The sequence below is a fragment of the Anneissia japonica genome, unplaced genomic scaffold (genome assembly GCF_011630105.1).
Source record: "Anneissia japonica isolate Jap-2015-1 unplaced genomic scaffold, ASM1163010v1 scaffold2394_len201251_cov164, whole genome shotgun sequence".
Taxonomy (NCBI): domain Eukaryota; kingdom Metazoa; phylum Echinodermata; class Crinoidea; order Comatulida; family Comatulidae; genus Anneissia; species Anneissia japonica.
In genome coordinates, this window is record NW_022716878.1 from 43,291 (window position 1) to 54,830 (window position 11,540).

Here is an 11,540-nt window from a genome sequence, read left to right on the forward strand (position 1 = left end):
GAGTAGTTTAGACTCGGTTGGTAATCAATCACAAGGCATCTGTGTGTAGCATTCAACGTTTTATTTGCACATAAACCAACGCGAACTATACGAAACAAAACCCTGCAAAATATACATTCCAAACAAGAATTATATAATGCGTTATTATTACACAATATATCAAGGATAACAACATTATGCAAATTATATAACTTAACAACAATTCTGATATAACCTGGCAACACACCAACATCAGAAACAATTTGATAATTAAATAGCATAGCCTATTAAAATGGTGTAATAACTTGTATTTACCTCAAGCTAGAATGCTTAATGCACCAGTCTGTAATCTATGACTGTTGGACGCTCCAACAACACTTCTGAAACTACAGACTATATTGGACGCTCCAACAAACTTCTGTTAACTACAGACTAATAATGGCCACCAAAACTTCTGTAACTTCAGACTATTACTGGCCACCAAAACTTCCATAACTTCAAACTATTACTGGCCACCAAGCTAACGGTATATTAAAACAAGAATATAACGATTATAAGTAATAACAATCACTCCCCATTAGCGGAATGTACAATAACAATAATATTAACAACTCATGTAAATGTACAGCACAATAATATTAACAATGCATTCAATACCGGCATTAATCCAATACGGACATGAATTAACTAAATATTATAATATAACATACTTATAACTTATTGTATAAATGCACACATATCATTCAATTAAATTAACTACAAATTATAATATACACTACATCATGGACTTCAGAACTGCATACTGCCAAAATAACGTGTGCAGGGCTTGCAACGGAACAAACGAAAACTGGTTGCAAGACCCCACAAAAGCATATATACCGCCGAACAGCTGTGTATTTGCATGAACATGCACGAGATGAATATGTAAATACAACAACAATAAAGCAAACAATAGCTGCAGCGCAATCCCATTACACTAACAAATCGCATCATCACAATATTCCCCGCTCGAAATGCACTTTTGTCCCCAAAAGTATGAGTACAATCAAAAGACAAACGTTAATCTTATCTCCCATCAAGAGCTGAAACCGGTAATCTATATGGATTTCTATTAATGCCTTTAGTAGAACGGGTCGACCTTCTCAAGGGAGCACTTTCAGTATTTATCACTTCACTCTTACTATCCCTATGTATCAATCTCACGTTATCTTCATTTGATTCATTTGATTCACTTTCACTCGATTCACTCTCATCTGATGAACTAATATCTCCATTAAATTCAAATGGCAAAACATTCATTAGCGGCTGACCTTCTGGTTCAATCTTATCTTCTGGATTTAAAATAAGTTTTCGCCTGTTAACATGCTTAAGCACAACACCTTTAACCGGGCGAATACTAAACACATCATCAGATGAATTGATTGACTCAATTATATAAGAACAATCATGAAACTTATCAACAAGTTTATGACGTGTTTTGAATTCTTCTCTTCGAAGTAATACACGATCACCAATTTTCAAAGCACCTGGAGGAAGCTTAACACTATGTCGCTTCTCTTCTCGATCAGCTGCCGCCTTCAATCTAGATGACGCAACTTCATATGCTCTCTTCATTAATCGTGCTTCTTGCTGCAAGTAATCCTCTGACCAGTCATTCTCTAGGTTACTAAGCAAGCTGTCAATAAGAAGATGAGGCTCACGACCAAACATAAGTAAATACGTTGTAACCCCTGTAATACAATGTGGTGTAGAATTATACATGAACACAATATGATGAAAATTCAGGCCATCTCTTACGTTCGTTGTGATGCAGAGACCGAAATAAACCACAAAGAGACTTATTAAACCGTTCACACTGACCATTTCCAGTAGGGTAATAGCTAGTAGTACAAGACTTATTAATGCCATACAATTTACAAATTTCACGGATGACAGTATTTTCAAAAGACTTCCCTTGATCCGAATGCAACCGACCTGGAACACCATAGTGTACAAACCATGAATCTCTTAACACATTAGCAACTGTTACTGCAGACTGATTTCTACAAGGAACAGCTAAGGAAAATTTGCTGAAAACATCAGTCATAACCAACACATCTTCATAACCTGCTTTGCCTCGACCCAACTTCATGAAGTCTAACGCTACAAATTCCTGAGGACGGAAAGCTAACACATGTCTGAGTGGTGGTTTCGGCGAAGGCGAAGGTAGTTTACTGCGAGCACAACGACTACAACGAGAAATGTAAAGCCTTACCTCACCAGTCATCCTTGGCCAATAACAACGGCGTTTAAGCAAAGACAAAGTCCGATGAATCCCTTGATGAGCCCATTTATCATGACACCTCTATCAATGTCGAACGTAACTTTTGTGGAACCAACAACTGTCTAACAAAATCAAAAATAGGATCCTTCACTTGCCGATACAGCACACCGTTACACCTGTCTCTTATACACATCTAGATGTGTATAAGAGACAGCATAAAGTTAGTCCAAATTATTTTATGGGCCCTTTAAAGAATATATTTGGGCCCCTTAGATTTGCATTATGGTTTCATTTGGGACCCATATGGGTTTTACCAAATTCATGGGATCTTTATGGGCTATATCTGGGTTTTTTGAGGATTGAAATGTAAGGGGCCACTATAAATTGGCCTATACGGGAAAGAGCTGCCTGTGCACCCAAAATTCATAAGGGTCCCATAAAGTTTATGGGCCCGCTAAAGGATATATTTGGGTCCCTTAGGTTTCCATTATGGTTTTATTTGGGACCCATGTGGGTTTTGTCCAAAATAATTTACGGGGGACATGAAATTAACTAAATATTATAATATAACATACTTATAACTTATTTTATCAATGCACACATATCATTCAATTAAATTAACTACCGTACAAATTATAATATACACTACATCATGGACTTCAGAACTGCATATTGCCAAAATAACGAACTGCATACTGCCAAAATAACGTGTGCAGGGCTGGAAACGGAACAAACAAAAACTGGTTGCAAGAGCCCACAAAAGCATATATACCGCCGAACAGCTGTGTATTTGCATGAACATGCACGAGATGAATAAGTAAATACAACAACAATAAAGCAAACAATAGCTGCAGCGCAATCCCATTACACGAACAAATCGCATCATCACAATATTCCCCGCTCGAAATGCACTTTTGTCCCCAAAAGTATGAGTACAATCAAAAGACAAACGTTAATCTTATCTCCCATCAAGAGCTGAAACCGGTAATCTATATGGATTTCTATTAATGCCTTTAGTAGAACGGGTCGACCTTCTCAAGAGAGCACTTTCAGTATTTATCACTTCACTCTTACTATCCCTATGTATCAATCTCACGTTATCTTCATTTGAATCATTTGATTCACTTTCACTCGATTCACTTTCATCTGATGAACTAATATCTCCCTTAAATTCAAATGGCAAAACATTCATTAGAGGCTGAACTTCTGGTTCAATCTTATCTTCTGGATTTAAAATAAGTTTTCGCCTGTTAACATGCTTAAGCACAACACCTTTAACCGGGCGAATACTAAACACATCATCAGATGAATTGACAAGTTTATGACGTGTTTTGAATGCTTCTCTTCGAAGTAATACACGATCACCAATTTTCAAAGCATCTGGAGGAAGCATTAACACTATGTCGCTTCTCTTCTCGATCAGATGACGCAACTTCATATGCTCTTTTCATTAATCGTGCTTCTTGCTGCAAGTAATCCTCTGACCAGTCATTCTCTAGGTTACTAAGCAAGCTGTCAATATGAAGATGAGTCTCACGACCAAACATATGTAAATACGGTGTAACCCCTGTAATACAATGTGGTGTAGAATTATACATGAACACAATATGATGAATTAATTCAGGCCATCTCTTACGTTCGTTGGGATGCAGAGACCGCAATAAACCACAAAAAGACTTATTAAACCGTTCACACTGACCATTTCCAGCAGGGTAATAGCTAGTAGTACAAGGCTTATTAATGACATACAATTTACAAATTTCACGGATGACAGTATTTTCAAAAGACTTCCCTTGATCCGAATGCAATCGACCTGGAACACCATAGTGTACAAACCATGAATCTCTTAACACATTAGCAACTGTTACTGCAGACTGATTTCTGCAAGGAACAGCTAAGGAAAATTTGCTGAAAACATCAGTCATAACCAACACATCTTCATAACCTGCTTTGCCTCGACCCAACTTCATGAAGTCTAACGCTACAAATTCCTGAGGACGGAAAGCTAACACATGTCTGAGTGGTGGTTTCGGCGAAGGCGAAGGTAGTTTAGTGCGAGCACAACGACTACAACGAAAAATGTAAAGCCTTACCTCACCAGTCATCCTTGGCCAATAGCAACGGCGTTTAAGCAAAGACAAAGTCCGATGAATCCCTTGATGAGCCCATTTATCATGACAACTCTATCAATGTCGAACGTAATTTTGTGGAACCAACAACTGTCTAACAAGGATCCTTTACTTGCCGATACAGCACACCGTTACACTCTACAAAGTTGAGTCAGCACATCTGTTTGTAAAACGAGGCTTGTACTTAAGATGGGTTGCTCAGCTTGCTATGTTTAACATAGATATTAAGTACAAGCCTGGTTTTACAAACAGATGTGCTGAGCAACCCATCTTAATTCAGTTGCACCTAAATTTGCGGTCTGCAAATAAGCTAATGGATTATTGTCAGTATAAACAATCGCTTTAGAACACTGAATGGAAAGTCCAAAATAATTTCTTTCAGCACCACGCAAACTCCACTAGCATACGCTACAGGGCGAATAAATCCCTTCTCATGCGATAAACAAGCAACTAATCCCTTGGCACTAGCATCAACTTCAATTATAAATTCACGATCAAATCTAGGATAGATTAGGACAGGAGGATTAATTAAACTCTTTTTGAGATCTTCAAATGCTGTCTGCTGTGGTAGGTCCCACTGAAAATTACTGTGGTTAACTACACATTTAGTGGTCTGGGAATCATTACCACGAGTCTTCCCCGCTCTTAATTCTGTCATATGGGTAATATTATGGAGAGGAGACGCAAGTTTAGCAAAGTTAGGAACAAACCTACGATAATAAGAACCAAGTCCTAAAAATGACTTAAACTTCAGTTACAATTTTGCGAACAGGCCACGAAACAATTTTGTCAACTTTTGCTGCATCAACAGATACACCTTTGCCAGAGATCACACTTCTTTCCCTTTAATTTAAGACCATAGTTTGCTAACCTACTTAACGCTTTATCCACTCTGATCAAATGTCCTTCAAACGTGGCTTAAAAAACAAGAATATCATCAAGATATAAAATGACCTCGGATAGATTTAAATCACCCACAACATACTCCATGACGCGTTGAAACGTACTTGGGCTATTTGTAAGACCTTGTGGCATACGCAGAAATTTGTACAAGCCCCACGGCACCCTAAACGCGGTTTATTCAATGGAATCATCAACCATAATAATTTCGAAAAATCCATGCGCTAAATCTAAAGTAGAGAACCAACAAGACCCCGTCCAAACCTCCAACACTCTCATCAATTCTGGGCAAAGGAAATGAGTCTTTCAAAGTACGTCCATTTAACTTACGATATCTATACATAAACGCAAAGAATTGTCTTTCTTTCGTACCAAAACTATAGGGCTAGCGTAACTGCTCTTCGATGGTCTAATTATTCCTTGTTCCAACATTTCCTGCAACATTGCTTCAACTTCTTTGATAGCATTTGGATGAATTATACGATAAGGTAGCCTAATAGGTAGACCATCTTTAACCGCAATACTGTGGGGAATAACATCGCACTTACCCACGTCATAAGGACCCCTTGAAAATACATCTTTGTGAGTATGTACAAGCGTCAAAACCTTCCGCTCCTCATCTCCAGACAGACCTTCTAACTTCAACCCTGGAGGACAAACTAAATCCTGTTCATTGATATTAGAACCAGCATGTTGTCTATCACAAAGAACATCCTTTTCAACCTGTAGGAAAACTTGCACAAGCTTATGACTGCCCAACCCTAGGTGATTCATTGAATGACAATGGAACAGCTGTATTAAAATGCTTTAAAGAAACAAAAATATTTGATTCCTCTTCATCCACCTGCAACACAACTTCAGCTCTACCGGTACAAGGTGGATTCATCTTATCGTCACCAACCACTCCTAAATTTGCCAAAATTCTGGGATCATCCTTAATATGGCGTAGTATATTACAACCTACAAGTATTGGATAAGTAGAATTTTTAGAGCATGCAATATCCGAAACGATGAGAAAACTGCCCAACATGTCATGTCCTAGTATTTCAATCGGAACCTCCACATAACCTTCAATTGGAACTTCAACTCCACAAACCCCAGTTATGACTCTTTAACTCAACAAGCTCAGATTTCAAAACTTTATGGTGTATTGAGGAAGGAATAATAGAGGCTTTTGCCCCCGTGTCAAGAACACATCCCAATTTTACACAACCAAACTTGACAGAGGTACATGGACTTTTGGTAACTAAACGATCAAGCAAAGATGAATTTGAGAATTGTTCATTAGTAGTAAAATAGTGATCAGAATTATCAATTGAAACAACTAGAACATTAACAGATTCTGAACTTTGACCAACTTCTGGCTTAGGTTTTACCACCCCACCATTGGTTTTACCTGGACAATTTAAAGCATAATGACCCACACCTTCGCAATTCCAACAGTGACCTGGGGGAACTTTACACGCATCCCTACTATGACCCGACTTGCCCACAATTATAACAACGACGAGGCCCACTCCTATTAGTGAAACTATTGTCGAAAGATTGTTGAAGTTCACCTAATTGTTTCTTAAGTTTTTTCAATTCTTCTTTAATTTCAGAAGTTTCAGGCTGAAAATTTCCAGAAAAGTCAACACCATGAACTTTAGGTCTGTTACTTTTAGGTTTTTCACCCTTAAATAGCTCAAGCACCTCCTCCCTCATTTCAATAAACGGTCTATCCCTAAAAGCCAATTCAATTCGACGTAACTCTCGCTTAACCAGCGGATCGCGAACCCCTTCCACCAATCTTTGTTTTAAAATAGAATCTTGGAGGTATTTTAAAGCTTTCTGTTCCCCTGGCATGGAAGCTTCAATTAATCGGGAGTAAAGTTTCATCAACGCCAAGCTATACTCAGGAATGGATTCATGATCTAACTGATGTCTAGAATAAAACAAGGTATTCAAAACAGATACAGATTCATCAGGAGAAAATGTAGTTTTCAAAATCTCAATCGCTTTCTTCACATCTTTTCCAAAATCTAATACAGACATTTGATAATGCACTTCATCTTTAGCAGATCCCCCCAAATGACTAACCAAGGCATCATACTTTACATCTCCATCCAACTGATAATGCGCACAGTAAGTCTCAAAATCCTCAAGCCATTCACGCAATGTAATATCTCCAGGGGCTTTAGGGTGACCCTTAAATTTAGAAATTTTAATAGGAGGTGGGACTTTTTGAACATTCACACCTTTTAACACATCAGTCAACGCAGCAATCATGCCAACAAAACTTTCAGTTTCGGCGCTAGCAAGTTTCTCAGATTTATCAATATCGCAATGACGCAAATGGACCTATACATGCAATTCTGATTACAAATAGTTAAATAAGATATAGAAAAACCGTACCGTAATAATTAAACAATTAATTAACTTCATGCATTAAACAATTATCTATCTCAATAATAAACATTATGCATTGAACAATTATCAATTTCAATCATTACAGTAACATCAAGGCAACAATTCAGAGCTCACCAAGATTAACAGGCATATTCATAATAAAGTGATTATCCAATAACATTATTATCCAAATAGAAATGCTATTAACTTCAACATAACAATTCACATTATCTTCACTATTCATTCAGTAATATAACAAAATGAATCAAATGTAAATTTCTTATCTGTCCTTGATATCATCTCCAACTCAAGGGCTGATAATATCGCTAAAGTTTTGTACTGTCGCGTAGAGCTTCCACAAATAGATGCACGATGCCTCTTGTACCCTGCTCGCAGTGCCAAGTTTGTCGTGGTTCGACAGAAAGATATTGAAAAGGGAGGTACAATCTTCCTTGAGTAGTTTAGACTCGGTTGGTAATCGATCACAAGATATCTGTGTGTAGCATTCAACGTTTTATTTGCACATAAACCAAAGCGAACTATACGAAACAAAACCCTGCAAAATATACATTCCAAACAAGAATTATATAATGCGTTATAATTACACAATATATCAAGGATAACAACATTAGGCAAGTTATATAACTTAACAACAATTCTGATATAACCTGGCAACACACCAACATTACATGCAATTCTGATTACAAATAGTTAAATAAGATATAGAAAAACCGTACCGTAATAATTAAACAATTAATTAACTTCATGCATTAAACAATTATCTATCTCAATAATAAACATTATGCATTGAACAATTATCAATTTCAATCATTACAGTAACATCAAGGCAACAATTCAGAGCTCACCAAGATTAACAGGCATATTCATAATAAAGTGATTATCCAATAACATTATTATCCAAATAGAAATGCTATTAACTTCAACATAACAATTCACATTATCTTCACTATTCATTCAGTAATATAACAAAATGAATCAAATGTAAATTTCTTATCTGTCCTTGATATCATCTCCAACTCAAGGGCTGATAATATCGCTAAAGTTTTGTACTGTCGCGTAGAGCTTCCACAAATAGATGCACGATGCCTCTTGTACCCTGCTCGCAGTGCCAAGTTTGTCGTGGTTCGACTTTAGAAAGATATTGAAAAGGGAGGTATAATCTTCCTTGAGTAGTTTAGACTCGGTTGGCAATCGATCACAAGATATCTGTGTGTAGCATTCAACGTTTTATTTGCACATAAACCAAAGCGAACTATACGAAACAAAACCCTGCAAAATATACATTCCAAACAATAATTATATAATGCGTTATAATTACACAATATATCAAGGATTATTAGGCAAGTTATATAACTTAACAACAATTCTGATATAACCTGGCAACACACCAACATCAGAAACAATCTGATGATTAAATAGCATAGCCTATTAAAATGGTGTAATAACTTGTATTACCTCAAGCCAGAATCTGCTTAATGCACCAGTCTGTAAACTACGACTATTGGACGCTCCAACAACACTTCTGAACTACAGACTATTGGACGCTCCAAAAAACTTCTGTTAACTACAGACTAATAACGGCCACCAAAACTTCCGTAACTTCAGACTATTACTGACCACCAAAACTTCCATAACTTTAGACTATTACTGGCCACCAAGCTAACGGTATAATAATCACTAAACAAGAATATAACAATTATAAGTAATAACAATCACTCCCCATTAACGGAATGTACAATAACAATAATATTAACAACTCATGTAAATGTACAGCACAATAATATTAACAATGCATTCAATACCGGCATTAGTCCAATACGGACATGAATTAACTAAATATTATAATATAACGTACTTATAACTTATTGTATCAATGCACACATATCATTCAATTAAATTAACTACAGATTGTAATATACACTTACATCATGGACTTCAGAACTGCATATTGCCAAAATAACGAACTGCATACTGCAAAAATAACGTGTGCAGGGCTTGCAACGGAACAAACGAAAACTCGTTGCAATAACCCACAAAAGCATATATACCGCTGAACAGCTGTGTATTTGCATGAACATGCACGAGATGAATATGCAAATACAACCACAATAAAGCAAACAATAGCTACAGCGCAATCCCATTACACGAACAAATCGCATCCTCACATCATCAACCATTTCATAAGCTTAGGCTTAGAGTCAGAGGGTAGTGTAATGTTGGTCCATGCTACGGCAAAGTCGGGTATAGGCTAGGCCACGTCAATCTGTTAAACTATTATAAATTCTATTATAATATTAGTTTTAAAAGTGATAAATCATAAATACATGTTATTTCAATTTTTTCAATGACAGCTACCGACCGTGTTACCCCCCCCCCCCCGCCCACACATATACATTATACCCAGGGCCTCCAAGAGTTGAAACTTTAAGGCAAGGATTGGTGTGGGCTCTCCGGTTACAAGCGTAAACCTCGAGAAAGATTGCACCAAAGGCTAACCATTTTTTTGTGGGGAAGGAGGAAGGGGGGTGGGGGAGTGAGGATGGGTGCTGTTTGGAGGGCCCATTATTAGGGGACCCATGCCATTATTGACAGCTCATGATAGTAATTATTATTTTTTTAATCAATTTAAAACACATTTGAAACAACAGCCGTGACTCAAAATAAGCAAAAAGTTCAAACTGCGCAAGACATGTACATTGTAGTCTTTTCCACAATATAATGAAACGTTTTGTATAAATATTTGATACAAAAATAACGCTAAAAAGAAAAGATCGACGTTTCAACTCCTTCATGGTGTCATTTTCAAGATCAAATGATGAAGTATAGAATATACAGCAACTATAATCAATAGAAAAAAGCTAATCTACAATGTCAAAGTTCATAACAGTCGGATATTAATCCCTGTGTTAGATAAAAAGCTTTGCTTTGACAGAGTCACATTGTTTATTCAGACTGGGTTTTAATTGTCTAATAAATAGGATTTCATGAATGAGACAGTCAAATTTGTTCCTACATTTCTTTAATGCTGAAACATGACTCAATACTGCTTGGGCTGATATGATGGTCCTTAGCATGTTGTCCTAACAGAAATCTTTTATGTTCAGCAATTCGTTGGTAGAGGTGTCGGTTTGTGTATCCGACATAACTTGCATCACACAAGTCACATTTAAATCTGTACACAACACACTGCTGATTTATGATTGTAGGTTTTCTTTCTGTTTTCTTAATTTCATCACTTATTTTTCTGCTTGTGAAAACAGGAAAAATGTTTTGGTCTATTTTGTTGCTTAGTTGGTGTAGTTGACGCTTAACTGAGTTGGCAGATTTCTGGTCTTTGAATGGTAGAATAATTCGGATGGGCATTTCCTTCTCATCGGCTTCACTATTACTGAATTTATTCTAGAGTTGACTTAAACATTTGAATTGTGGATGTGACGAGGTCATATGTGTATTCAAGGCGTTTGAAAATCCTTCATAGGTTATCACATACCTCGTTGAATAAGTGGCTGGATGATGATAGTTTGTAGGCCCGATTCAACATGATAATTAAAAGTGTCTTCTTGTGCTTATTGTCTACATGGATGTTGTCTACATGGATATTATCTCGTTATTACGAGATAATATCTCGTAATATAACGAGATAATATCTGAATTTTATTTTTTTTTTAGTTGGCAGCAATACGCTTCCGTATCATCTCATATCGGCGCCTTGAGACGATTTTATTGTGGAAGGCGCACTACAAATATCCCACCATTACCATTACCATATTATATTATATTTTTTCATTCGTTGTGTGTGCAATTGTACGGAAGCGTATTGCTGCCAACTAAAAAAAAATAAAATTTAGATATTATCTCGT